The sequence below is a fragment of the Balaenoptera physalus genome (assembly GCF_965194825.1).
Source record: "Balaenoptera physalus genome assembly, chromosome: 10".
Lineage (NCBI taxonomy): Eukaryota > Metazoa > Chordata > Mammalia > Artiodactyla > Balaenopteridae > Balaenoptera > Balaenoptera physalus.
Genome location: NC_138889.1, coordinates 102,770,934 through 102,784,507, shown reverse-complemented (window position 1 = coordinate 102,784,507; position 13,574 = coordinate 102,770,934). Strand labels below are relative to the sequence as shown.

The 13,574-nt window shown below is 40.0% G+C and overlaps 1 protein-coding gene and 1 pseudogene across 2 annotated transcripts in view; one reads left to right on the top strand and one right to left on the bottom strand.

The window, feature by feature from the left end:
• Positions 1–13,574, bottom strand: part of LOC309667563 (olfactory receptor 4D10) — an 81,415-nt gene extending 67,841 nt beyond the window's left edge. Inside the window, exon 1 of the mRNA XM_082476126.1 lies at positions 13,510–13,574. The gene's annotated coding sequence lies outside the window, so the exon portion shown is untranslated. The remainder of the gene's footprint in view (positions 1–13,509) is intronic.
• LOC309667552 (olfactory receptor 5A1-like) lies at positions 1,100–7,591 on the top strand (annotated as a pseudogene). Its single transcript has one exon. The product of its transcript is annotated as an olfactory receptor 5A1-like (transcript).

Below are 13,574 nucleotides of genomic sequence, written 5' to 3'. Positions count from 1 at the left end.
AGAACTTTTAAGATCAGCTCTCTTAGCAACTTTTAAATATATGATGCACTATTGTTCAGTCTAGTCACCATGCTGTACATTACATCTCCAGAACTTATTTCTCTTATAACTGGAAATTTGTTTTGGTCACCTTCACCCATTGCCTCTGGCAACCACCAATCTGTTCTCTGTTTCTATGACTTTGTTTGTTTGTTTGTTTTTAGATTCCACATAGAAGTGAGATCATCACTGTCAACTGTACTATCTTCTCCTCACTTACTTCCAGTGATGGAGAATTCACTCCTTTCCAGAACATCCATTCTACCTTTGGACTGTCCTATTGTTTCCTTATAATCTCTCTGTCTCTTGTCTCTTTTTCTCTCTCAATTTTACCCATTCAGTCCTAGCTCCAACCCTTGGAGTCATTCAAGATATTTTTACATTGAAGAAGTTCTGTAAAATATCTGGTGCTTTACAAAGGTAACTGCCGTTGATGATATAGTTACCTATTTTGAAGCCGAAAGCCACTCTTGGCTTTCACTGCCTCTAGGGATACCTTATTGGAACCAGACCAGGGACTAGAAATATAATGGAAGTAGGGTCAATGGAAATCAACTCCACCCAACCAAAGCTGGCATCCTTTTTCCCTCCAAGCCCAGATGGGCAGCCAAGCTGCCAGTAGGTTCTCTCTGGGATACGTCATACCCCACAACTAGAGAGAGCCAATGGTACGTCGGAGGGAATGGGCCTTGCTTTAAAGCCCCATCAAGTCCTTCCCTTGGTGGCCAATTTAAAGTAGCTACACATAAATTTTGTTTATCCTTCTGGCCAACACCAGTGCTCCAGGTGCAAGCAGAGATGGGTTTCATTCTTGTTACAAGCGTCTGGTCTTAGCCATCTGACCGAAACCCAGAGTTTAGGGAGTTGTAGGTGAGTTTGCCTTTTGCCCTTCTTTAGATATGGTTCATGGTGAATTCTAGAATCACAGAATGAGAGAGTTAGAAAGACCCTTGAAAATGAGGAAGGTGGAGCAGGCAATATGCTGGCGTCCCCTTCCCTACTGCTCTGACTTTAACCAGAGGAGCTGGACTCCAGCTCTAGTCACCATGCAGAATATTTTATATTCTGGAATTCTGCAGAAGCTCTCATTTTTAAAAAGTTTCTGCTATTTACAAATGGAAATAAGGAAGGAAAGAAAGAAGGAAGGGAAGTGGACTAGAAAACAATGATCTAAGCTGATCTTTTTCTAGTATAGACAGGAGATAAGAAGATTAAGATTCAGAAAGGCAAATATTTTTTCCCAAGGTCACACAGCAGAAAGGTAGGAGAAACAGGACTTGAATCAGCACTTTTCTTTCTTTCTTTTTTTTTTTAAGGTTTCAGTCCGGGGCTTTTTATGCTATTCTAGACTCATGAATATGTGCATGTGTGTGTCTGCAATTTTAAAAAAACCATATAATTTCCTTGGATTCTCTCTAGTGACCATTGAAACTCCAGGTTTTAGAATAAGGTAAAGCAGAAAGAGCTAATCTTGGAGAATGAGATTTAGGTCCTAATTTCACCTCTGGTAACCAACCAATAGTACAGACAATAACTCTCTCTCTTTGGCTTCAGTTTTATTATTTATAATGGACAAAGGCTAGGCTAACTGGTTTCTATCTCTGATATTTTATTATTTTAGGCATATCACCAGAATTTTCTGGATATTCAGGGAGTATTTAAAATAGGGCAGATCCAATAGTCTTGGAATTAGGGAAAGTTTATAATGTCTATATAGTAACTATTTTATAGCCCTTTATTCAGCCAGATGACATATATTCATTGGACACCTATAATCTGCTATGCACTGTAACAGATAAGGAGAAAGAATTGAGGAAAGCAGAAAACACATTTCTTTTCCTGCATGTTATTCTCTCTAAGTTTTCTTCATCATAACCTACAAAGTCATCTGAAATACAAATACGCTCTGTACCTCAATTATATCATTTATTTGGGAATTACCACATTAGAACCTCATTCCTCTTTATTTTGGTAGTGGCTTAATTTTGTTAAAATGTAAAGGGACTTGCTCAGGTTGAGGAGAAGAAAACTCTTTACAATGATTTTCAGAATTCAAGTTCCACATAACCAGTCTTGTCCAGTCAGTTGGGATGGGGAAAGTATCCCCTCTATTGCAGTTCCATCTATACTATGGTCCTATGGATTGCCCAGACCCATGGCCAAATTCTTTCATAGCACTCAGGAAAAAGAACAGGCTCTAGAGTCAAAGAATCAAGGGTTTAAATATTGGTTTAGTCATTTAATATCTCTTTGAGCTGTCATAACTTCAATGAGCTTCTTGTCTGTAATACATGTCTTTTGGAATTGTTGTAAATTGAACTCATTCAGCAAATACTACTTAATGTCCACTATGTTCCAGGCACAGTGCAAGGAATTAAGGTTATAATGCCCTCCCAGACTTCACAGTTAAGGATACAGACAGAACAAGTCAGCAAACAAAGAGTAAATACAGAGTGAGGTAAGTGTTATCAAATAACCCAACACGTTGCTATAAATATTGGCAATAACAAAGTTTTTATTACTTCCTACATCATGAAGGGCATATGGTTGATGTAGCAATTATTGTGTACAAGTACATGCACCTGGGGTTAGTCAGCCGGTGCAGTGGAGAGCAGACCCTGGATTAGGGATGAAGTACATCTGGGTTCAAACCCTGACAGTGTGGATCCTTTGTTAAATAATAAAAATATTTATTTTTCTCTCCAAAACATGATGTAATTTATTTCATTTAATATTCACAATCTAGGAGGTAGTCCTAGTATTGCACCCCCTTTACAGTAGAGGGAAATCAAAAGAGATTTGAGAATCCTGTGTCAGTTTGAGCAAGGCCACATAGCTAGTGAGTAGTGACACAAGGATTGGAGACTAGCTGTGTCTGACGTCAAGGCCATGCTTTGGAGGACCACCAATACCATGATGGATGTGAAAATTTTGTAGAAACTTAAAAACACTAAAAAATAAGTGATGGTGGTTCTCAGACCATGCAAACTAATTTATATATAGTTATTATTATAAGGAAATTTAATGTATGTCTCATACTCTATTTCTATATCTTTACCTTCAGATAATTCAGGTCAAAATGACCAGGTTAATGATGTAGTAATCAGGTAAAATAATTGGCAATTAGCTTTTATCACACTCTAAAAATGTAATAGACTGGTTATCATAGAACCTTGAGGTTGAAGTAGCAAGAATCATGATGAATCTTACTAAAATATACCTTTGACAGTAACTGTAAATGTGAAAAATGAAGGGGGAGGGATGAGTTGTCTGGCCATATATGGTTTCTCTTCTCGGCTGCACTGCAGAATGAATGGTGCTGTTACATCTCAGGGAAGAATTTGTTTCTAAATCTACCTATTTTAATTCAAATCATCATCAGCTTTCTTCCTGGCCTTTGAAGCAACTTTCTCTTCTTGTAGCTTTCCAGTCTTCCTTCTCAGCCTTCTTTCACTCTGATTCATCTTTTACACTGCTGCTGCATTGCTCCCAGTTATATTGTTAAACATGTACTTGACAGCTAGTTCCTTGCTTACAAAAAAAAGTAAAATTTAAAAAACAAACAAAAATAAAATGTTCATGTTTTCCCTTTGGCCATAAGGGAAAGGTCAAACTCCTTAGCATGATATTTATTCAACAAATATGTATTGAGCGTCTACTATGTGCCAAGCAATGGTCTAGGTGCTTGTGATACTTCAGTGAACAAAAGAGACAAAAGCCCCTAAAAATCTTGGTCTTCATTGAGCTTACATTCTTGTTGAGGGAGAGAGACAATAATCAACAAACCAATGAATTATATGCAGTAGTAAGAGGTGATAAGTCCTATCAAAAGAAGAGGGCAGGGCAAAGGGGGCAGAAGTCCAGAAGTGGAGAGAAGGTTGAAATTAAATATGAATATGTAAACACATATATGCAATTATAAATATATATATATATATATAGTATGTGCAATTATATATACAGTAAATGCAGTTACATATATGAAACATTTCAACAAATGTCCTCACCATCTTTGCTTTTGAAGATCTTTCACAATTTGTTCGGCCCCTGCTGTCTCTCAAAAGTAGCCTTATGTTATCTTCTCTTAATTCTGTTTAGCCTGTGCTCCTGCCATGCTAATGTTTTTAAGGTTCCTCAAACACTAAGGTCTCCTGTGCTTTTACAAATGCTTTTCCCATTTTTAATATAAAGCTCTTGAGCCAACCAGCTGTCAACTGCTCACACCCACAATTTTCATTCTGGTAACCCCTTCCTCATTGTTGGAACCCTCCTCAAACACATCTCCTCTCAGCAGCTATGTCCAGGACCCAGGGCACTGTACAAATACTGCTCTTAGAGCAACTGTCACACTGTGCTGTGATTTGTCTGTTTCCTGACTATCCCACGCAGTATGTTGAATATTTTCAACTTAATAGTAATGTTTTATTACTTTGTACATCATCCGCATTTCTCTATCAAACACATGGGGCAAGGTCAGTTGATAATATTTGTGCAAAATGAGCATAAGCGTTTCACAGTGTTGAACTTGTTTTTCCTTATCCCTTTCTTTAATCTCTAAAGGGGATGCCAGTTTTTCACATCTCTAAGTGCTTCATTCCTCTGCTTTAAGGAAAAACAAACCCTTGACCCCATAAAACCTGGTCAGAACAGACTATGATGATAAACACAAAATTGCCTCTCTAGGCATTTCTTCTCAGAAAAGAAAAAAAATCTAGTATAAATCTGAGTGGCCCATTAATCCAATCACAATGCTTGGATCAACTGGAAAAAAAGTGGGGGTAGTTAGTCCAAGTGCTATTAATAACTTCCTTTGATAAAGCCGTGACATTGACAGTGAAGGTTATTATCCAGATAATGCAAAAATGCCAGTCTGTTCTGGGACCTGTCACTTTTGCATAAACAAATGAATCAGATCAGGATGACAACGATCTCTTTGAAAGACCCAATAAGTGCTGTAGAGGGGATTTCTGCATTGGATGGAGGTAGGACATTTGCCTTCCACTGTCTCTTCTGGCTCTGGGGCGTCTATGTTTCCATGACAGAACAAAATGGTTTCTTCACCTGGATTTTCATTGCCCCAGGAATCTCATTTTCGGGCTCTGAAGGCAGCAGAGAGAAGAAGATGGTCCTGGGAAGGAATATCAGCATGATGACCAATTTCATCCTATTGGGATTTTCAGAGCATCCAGAGCTGCAGGTTACCCTCTTTGTACTGTTTCTGGGGATCTACTTCATGACTCTGGCTTGGAACCTGGGCCTTATTGTCTTGATTGCCATGGAGTCACACCTCCACTTCTCCACGTATTTCTTCCTTGGTAACTGTCCTTCACTGATATTTCATACACCTCCTCTATAGCCCTTAAGATGCTCTGTAACTTCTTCAAGGAGCAGAAGACCATCTCCTTTGTGGGCTGTGCTGCTCAATTTTTCTTATTCATTGGGATGGTAGGCACAGAGTGCTGTCTCCTGGCAGCCATGGCATACAACTGGTACACTGCCATCTCCAACCCTCTGCTCTACACCGCCCTCATGACACCCACCACCTAATGGGGATGGCCATTACAGTGCACGCTGGAGGATTCCTCACCGGATTGGTCCAAACCAGCTCTATATTCTGACTCCATTTCTGTGGGTCACGAATCATTAACCATTTTTTCTGTGACCTGCCACCACTGCTGGTCTTGTCTTGTTCTAGTACCTTCCTCAGCCAGGTAGTAAACTTTATTGTTGTGTGTACAGTTGGTGGGACTTCAGCTTTTGTTGTCCTGGTTTCCTATGGCTACATCATTGCTGCTGTCATGAAGATCCATTCAACCCAAGGGCCAACGAAGGTTTTCAACACCTGTTCCTTTCATCTGACCACAGTGATTCTCTTCTATGGCTCTGGTCTCTTCTCATATCTCCATTCTAGTGCTGGCTACTCATTAGACCAAGATAAGGTGGTGTCCATGCTCTATGGAGCTGTGATTCCCATGCTGAGCCCCATCATATATAGTTTGAGAAACAAGGAGATCAAAGATGCATTGAAAAAACTCAAGGAGAGAAAGAAGCAGATGTCCTCTCTGTGTCTTATAGTTCCTTGAGTTTAAAAGAAAAAACAAACAAAAAATACCTTAAGTTTTGGTATATGTAATCATAATAATAAGTGGCCCACTTACTATTAGTAATAATAGGGATCTGAGTAATAAATTAAAGAAGCTCTTTCAAATAAGATCCCCAACCTACATGTCTACTGCGTAATTAGGCTCTACAAAGGTTTGTTTCTTCCTTTTACTTTTCTTGTCATAGACTGGTAGGGTTTCAATTTTGATTGCTTGCAATAGAAAATAAATATGCTTTTCTATGATATTCCTTAGCTTTATGGCCTCAGGTGCTGTGTCCAGGATGCCTTAGAGCCAGCTGGGGCATGACCAAGGACCATGAGCATTGATTAGAGACCTGTTTACAAAACACCACTCATACCAGTCCATTCACTATTTGGGACAAATTTTTTGTTCCCCTTGCCTTGGATACCTACCTATCCAAAAGTTGATACTGACCAGGAAGGCTGACCTGAGAGCCCTCATTGAATTGGGTTCAGCAGTGGTTACTCGGAGCCAGCAAAGCAATAGGGTACCTGTAAATCGTGTGTGAAAAGAGACCAGGGTCACATCTGTGGGGTCATGGTGTCCCCTGGGGTCAGAAATAGGGACCTACACCAGCAGATTCAAAGATGTGAAATCACAGTGAGCAAAGAGCAGAGATAAGGGTAAGGGAGAAGCCCTAAAGGAGAGCAGAGTGCCATACGGTTAATTTTCTTGGCTGAAACTGCCTAGTGACTGGATGGGACCTGATTTAAGGAACAGTGTCAGAGAAGAGAGACTTCCTCTGGCAGCTCTGATTCCATATCTGTTCCCTAGGCCAGCTCTCACTCTTGGTCTTGTGTGGATATTTGACTTACTCTCTGTTCTCACTTCTTCCCCAATTTACTTTCACTCCATATACTAGAGTTTGTATCTTTTCTACTGTTGCTCCGGAATTTGAATGCAGCCTGTTCCATGATTCTGACACCCCTGCTTTCATTTTCATGCATTATCTCAGAAGGGGTCCCTTCTACGTCCTATCTCAGATCTCTATGACATGATCTGAGATAGGACAACCAAGTCAGTGAGTTTGCAGCAGAATTGAATGTGGATTTTAATTTGTCTTTGATCCTATTTTACAAGATGGTTCTTGAGCAAAGGGCAAACATTTATGAAGTCTTGCTTCTTTAGTGGTTGTGTATATAAATCATGGTGAATCATGACAGCCTTCCCTAAGTTGCATCAACTTTGGCTATAACTCTTCTGCTTCAGTCCTTGTTTCAGTTCATGCTGGTATTTGATCCATTCTCTGACCACTTGGATTACTGGCAGTCTATGTATAGGAGGGGTATGACTTTGAAGTTTGTCTGTAAAGCCTTCCTTGGTCCTTGACTCCTCCAGACATAGTAAAGAGTTACCGCAGTATATTCCCATAGCATCCTCTAGTTCATCCATCAGCTCCTACAACACTACTATTTTTTTCTTGTTTATTTATCTTCCTTCTACTCAAATTGTAAACTACTCTCTGCTGTTTTCCTGAAGCATAGGCTATGACTGGGACAAGCTCTGTGTTAATAAATATTTGTTAAGTAAATGAATAAATAAATCCAAATTCACTTGGTAGATGATTTAGAGATTTTATGCCAAATGAAGGAATTAACACTTATTAGAAGCTTATTATATGCCAGACATTGTTCCCAGAAGCTTTTAAAAACTGCATTTCAACTCTATAACATACAGACAAATTCCCTATTAAAAAAAAAATTAAAACACCATAGGTAAAGGAATGTTTAAACCAGAACCCTCAATTTTAATCCCTTCCTGGTCGCCCCAAGAGGTAACTATGGTTTATGTTGGCAGACATGTAAATTTATACTTTTTCTGCTTAATAACATTCATGTATGTACCAATCAAAAATATATAGTACTGCTTTATGTGTCTCTCTATGTATTCACATAAATGAAATCATATTGAATGATCATTCTATACGTTGATTTTTAAAAATTCAATCATTATTTCCTGGACCTCTTTCCATGTTATACATATAAATCTACCTTAGTCTTTTTCATTGTTTCGTAGAATTGATGTGCCAAAATTTATGTACCTATTCCTCCCTGATGGACATTTAGGTAGCGTCCAGTTGTTGCTAGTTTATTACAAACAGTGTTGCAACATGCATGTTTGAACATACACTTCCTGCTAATATGCACTTTTATGGTAGAAACTGAGAAGTTGAATTGCTGCTTATAGGACATGTATATTTTTAAATTTTAATAGACACTGCCAAGTTCTCTCTAGAGCGGCTACCAATGGAACCTCCTGTCAGCAATGTAATAGGGCAGCTATCTCTTCATACCCTTGGTGAAGGATGATACTATCAAACTGATTTTTTTTTCCTCCCTGATGCCTCTTTAAATGTATTCTTTTAATCCTTGAAATGACCCTATTAGATAGGATCGTTTATTGTCCTCATTTACTTACTACAGAAAGTCTCTAATATACACAATTTTTTTTTCTTTAGTTCTCACAACCACACTATGAGATAGGGGTGTTAATCATCTTTATCTAAGAGATGAGATATGTAAGGCTCGGGAAGGAGGTTACATAACACACACAAAGGCACACACTAACAAGCTAAGGAGATCCTAAGTGCGTGTCTACATGACACCAAGGCCATTAATTGAAAATATGTATTCTTACACGTATGCTTGGCAACATCCAGAGATGAAGAAGGAAATATTAAAGCAAATTCTGTAAAAAAAAAAAAACAAAAAAACAAAAAACGACTAATTTTTCAAGTCAGGCGTGATTTCAGTGCATAAAGAGAAAGGAGGACTGACTGACCTCTGTTAAATAGTTAGGATTAGTTTCAATAAGATCACCACTTAAGTTCTATACCAGGAGCTTTATTTAAAACAATAATCTAAAAAGCATTATTCAAAAATGGATTTGTTAATGGAACAATTTTATGAATGGTTTTATTCCCAAATAGCTATGAAACAAGGAGAAACCAAAATGTTAAAACAAAACCAAAATTGAATTAATAATGAGTGAATAATGTTCTTGAAAGGTAACAATAGTAATGAAGCTCCAACCCAACTTACAGCATCTGTTTCTATATTCAGATAAAGAAATGACCAGTTGTGCTGTAGGCTCTGGTGAAGGAAAAGTCTTGAGAGGCAATGTATCAAGATATCAGGGTTAGGGGGATAATAAGAGTCAGGGCAGGTTGATGCTTTGAAGTTTCCCTCTGGATTAAGCCAGATAAAAAAGATTTTAGCAGACAACATTGTATCAGCATCCATAGTGAATGGTTTATAGTGGAGGACCCCAGAAGAATTTTATTCTCTAACTGCTTTCCTATCAACAATTTTCCCATATTTGTCCCATTAACACTGTGAATTGCATCATTGAATATGGAAACACGAGCTCTTTCTACATTGATTGCTGAGAAGTTTTGAGTAAAATTTGTGACTCATCTGTAGCAAGAATTTAGGTAACTCTGATAAGCACTTCTATTCTTATTCCTGGCTCTACTCTGCAACTCTACTTTTTTCTTTCACCACTCTTTTAATCTGTTATTTTGTACATTTTATACATCTTTGCAAGCTGCTTGCTCAAACATTTTGGAGCCAAGTAGAATATAAAGATAACCAAAGAGTTTGCTTTACCCACCAGGTCGGTTCATTAGAAAGTGAATCCATTTTGGTTCTTTGGGTCACCTATATCTCTAACCTTAGCTGAAATCAAACTTATCTCCCTAATCTGTAGTCATCCAAGACGCCTTTTCCATCACTCTCCCCATTCTCTCTCTGTTTCTTTCTCTCTGCTTCTCTCATCTGTCTCTGTCTCTCTGTGTCTATCTCCTTCTACCTCTGTGTCTCTCTGTGTCTCTGTCTGTCTTGGAGGACCACCCTGACCCGCTGGTCCAGGTTGAGACCTTCCTCTCTGGTCATTTATAACCCTGTACTTCCTTTTCCATATAAAGCATCATTGTTCAGTGTCTGTCTTCCCATTAGACTATAATCTCCATGCAGAGCAAGTGGTGCCTGACATGTAGTATTTGCACAATAAATTTTTGTGAGTGCATTAATAATTTGCTCTATCTCAGAACAGTTTTAGTTGTCAGTGATCTCCTAGTGACTAGTCTATTCCACTCCCCTCTTTCACAAATAAAGAACTGAGCCTCTGTGTGGTGAAATAATTTGCAAATGACTCACAGCTGGCTACTGAAAGCACTTCTTTCCAGCCCAGCAATCTTCCCATGTCTACACAACAGCTGGCCATTACCATCAAAAACTTACCCAGACTGAGGTGAAAGGTTCTATAAGAAAGAATGCAATATGGTCTAAAAAACCATATTGCTTCACGGTTTGGCAGCTTTGACTTCCTGTTTTCAGGGAAATCTTGCCACTTCAGCTCTGTCTCATGAATTTTATGGAAATGAATTTTTAGGGAAAGTTTTCTCCTTCTCATCATAATTATAATACCCCAACTGGTAGAAACTGTACATAGACTGGCAGTTTTCAAACTGTATTCCAGGGACCCTGGTGATCTGCCTCCTCCAAGTGGGGAGAAGGAAATGAAGCCATTGGGTTTTGGGGCTCTGGCCCTTGTTCATCGGAGGCAGCTCTTCTTTTACATGAAAGTTTCTATGAAAGACTGAATTTGAAAATAAGGGTTCCACAGCTAAAATCATGTTTATAATCTACAAATTTAATACAATCCTCTAATTTGGGGAATTAGAATTAGGAAATAAAAGCCCAGAGGAGAGAAGCAATTTGCAAGAGAACAACGAAGCTGGGATTCAAACTGAGTTCTCCCGACTCCCTGTGTCTTGACCAAGCATTTTTTGCCACACACACAGACACACACAGACACACACAGACACACACACAGACACACACACAGACACAGACACACACACTACAGACACATACACACACATACACAGACACATATGCACACACTACACACATACACACACAGACACATACACACACTACACACATACACACACACTACACAATACACACACAGACACACACACATACACACACATAAACATACACACATACACACACAACACACACATACACACACAGACATGCACACACACATACCCACATACACACATACACACACATACACACACAACACACATACACACACAATACATGCATACACACACAGACACACACACAGACACACACACACATATACACACACAATACACGCATACACACACAGACATGCACACACACATACCCACATACACACACATACACACACACAACACACATACACACACAGACACATACACACACACTACACACATATACACACACTACACACACATACACACACAGACACATACACACACACTACACACATATACACACACTACACACACATACACACACAGACACATACACAGACACATACACACAGACACATGTTCACACACATACACTCTCACAGATACACACTCACAAACACATACACACTCACACATACACACTCATAAACATACACTCACACATACACGCACTCACACAGTACACACTCTCACACACACACATAAGTGTGGAAATGAAGGGGAAGGAGGGAACGAAACGGTTCTCGTTGACATCCTCCTGTCTGTAAAATTGGTCCGAGATCTTTCTCCACCAAAGGGCCTCGGCTTTCTCCATCCTCCCTCCGTCCGCCTCACTTACGTGGTAACCAGCTGCTCTCCGCGCCCCCGTGCCTCATGAAACATTCTGTCCTCGTCACTTCCTGAGGAAGCCGTTCAAGATGTTCTCCATCTTTCTCCAGGGGACGCAGGGAGAGGGAGAGCAGGCCACATTAGAAGCCCCACTCTCCCTGCACAAGGAGAGCTGTCCCCTCTGGAGACAGGGTCTCAGACTTCAGTGAAGGTGTTCTTTTACTGGGAGGAAGGGACGCGTGACAGCAGGAAAGTTTGTTCTCCAAAGCCCTCGTGCCGCAATGTACGTGCCCGAACCCCCATTATACCTACGAAAAAGTTAACTGTACAAAATAATCATAACAAGAGAGGATTTGGCTGGTTGAGCTGACCCAGGGGAGACTCCCACACCTTAGACACACAGGCACAGACCCATTTCCACAAACACAAAGATTCAAGCTCAAAACCAAGAAAGGGAAATCTGTGGGTGCTAGAAAGAGAGAACTCACAATCAGAGCAGTGAGTGGGTACTTAAGCCTGTGGCTGAGGGACATTCAGAGCCAGATGCTGACCTCAGAGCAGGTTATTGGGGCTTTAAGGGCTGTGGGAGACCACCCAGGCCACTGGTCCTGTGTACAATGTTCAAGGGAGGCTGGAACCATCCTGGGAGTCAAGAAGCACTGCCTCTGCCACCACCTGCGGATGAGGAAAACTCCACCCACGCGCCCGTGGAAAATGGCTAGGATTCCTGCCATCTTACCAGAGATCAGAGAACCCCAGGCCTGTGTTGACACAGATGGAAGATCTTAGTTCACATCGACTCCAAACCAAGAAATTAACACAAACTCTGGTCCAGTATGATTATAAGGCCTCAGCAGAGACAAAATGAAAACCACCTTGGAGGAACAGCTGAACAAACCGGTGCAAACCAGTCTTGCACAGCAAACCGCAGTGGAAAAGGAGCTCGAGTCACAAATGACAAACCACACAGGGAAATAAGTCACTAAGAGGAAGTATCAGCAGGAACAACATGGGAGAACATACACGCCATGACCTGCACGAAACAGAATCTTCTAAAACTTTTAAAATAAAAGATCGCAGCCATAGCTTTCAAATTGAGGCAGGTTGTAACTGGAATGCAGACTCGTGCATCATGAAGATGCTGGAAAGGACCTCAACACACCTTCTTATTTTACAGATTGGGAAACAGAGACTCAGAGGGAGGAAATGACTCGTCTAAGGTCACCAGCAGGTTAGTATAGAATGCGGAATAGAATCCAAGTCTCCATATTTCTAAACCTGTGCTACTTTTACTGCCCCACGATGCCCTAATTTCCCAAGATAGAAATTAAAAACCTAGCTTCAAGAGAAGACCAGGAGGAAAGGGGGACAGAAAAGCCTACTTAAGACCCAGGAAAACCCCAAATCAGGGCTCTGACTCTTATTAGCAAAGCTCAGGTTTGGTGTTCGAATAACTAGATTTTTTTTTTTTTTTGGCCACGCTGCACGACATGTGGGATCTTTGTTCCCCGACCAAGGATCGAACCCGCACCCCCTGCATTGGAAGCATGGAGTCCTAACTACTGGACCACAAGGGAGGTCCTCTAGAATTTTTTCATAAACCCCTCCTATCACCATTTTGCATTATACTGACCTGTTTTTCTTTCCTATTCTTCCCCTATTTTCCTTAGTCCTTCTCTTTTTTTTTTTTAATTTTTACACTATTTATTTATTTATTTATTTATTTATTTATTTTTGGCTGTGTTGGGTCTTCGTTTCTGTGCGAG